The sequence below is a fragment of the Chrysochloris asiatica genome, unplaced genomic scaffold (assembly GCF_000296735.1).
Source record: "Chrysochloris asiatica unplaced genomic scaffold, ChrAsi1.0 scaffold00335, whole genome shotgun sequence".
Classification (NCBI taxonomy): Eukaryota; Metazoa; Chordata; class Mammalia; order Afrosoricida; family Chrysochloridae; genus Chrysochloris; species Chrysochloris asiatica.
In genome coordinates this window covers 873,016-874,112 of record NW_006408853.1, presented here as the reverse complement: position 1 = coordinate 874,112, position 1,097 = coordinate 873,016, and positions in this window count along the sequence as shown.

The window sequence follows — 1,097 nt, the reverse complement described above, 5'->3', positions numbered from 1 at the left end:
TTATATCTTACAATAGTCTGGTGTTATTCATAATATTTTCATTTCCTGTCACTACATCTGATAGTATTCCACTGCTATTCATAAGATTTCTATGGCTAAACATTCTGCAGTTGTTTGCCTCTACTCCTTCCTGTTTTATTCTGGAAGATCTGTTGAAACCTGTCCACCATGGGTAATCTTGTTTCTGTTGTTGTTAAGAGCTGATTCCATTTCCTAGAGACTCTGTGTAGGGTTTCTGAGGAGTGACTGGTGAGTTTGAGCCACCAACCTTCTGGCTCAAATTGAGTTTGTGGTCCTTTGTTTATACTGGAGCCCCACACCAGGACTCATGGTGACTCTTCTTATATTTAAAATACTGGTGGCATAGCTTCCAGTATCACAACAATGTGCAAGTCACCATAGTATGAGAAACTGACAGACAAGTGAGAACATGATGACTCTGGCTCTACTTCTTACAAGACAGCTTTATTTGTTTTTCTGGAAGTCCATACTATATATTCTTCTCCAACACCTAATGCAAATGCATCAGTACATCTATGGACTTCCTTATTCATTTGTCTAACTTTTACATGCATATGATTAGAAATATCATGACTTGGGTCAGGCACACCCTAGTTTTCAAAGTGAATTCTTTGCTCTTTAAAATCTTAGAGAAGTCTTTTGCAGCAGATTTGCCTGCTGCAATTCATCATTTGATTTCTTGACTGCTGCTTCCAGGAGCACTGATTGTGGATCCAAACAAAATCAAGTGTTTGACAGTTTATATCATTTTTCCATGTATCATGATTTTATTGACTGGTCCAGTTGTGAGGATTTCCATATTGAAGTTTGTAATCTTTAACCCTTATTAATAAATATTTCAAGTCCTAATCACTTCTAGTAATGAAGACTGTGTCATTTGCATTTTGCAGGTTGTCAATGAATCTTCCTCCAATCCTGATGTCTTGTTCTTCACGTAATTCAGCTTCTTGAATTAATTGTTCAGCATACAGATTGAATATGTATATTTAAAGGATGTTGGTGTTGGTGTTGCCAGGTGCCATCGAGTCTGAACCGACTCATAGTGACACCATGCACAGCAGAACGAAACAATGTCC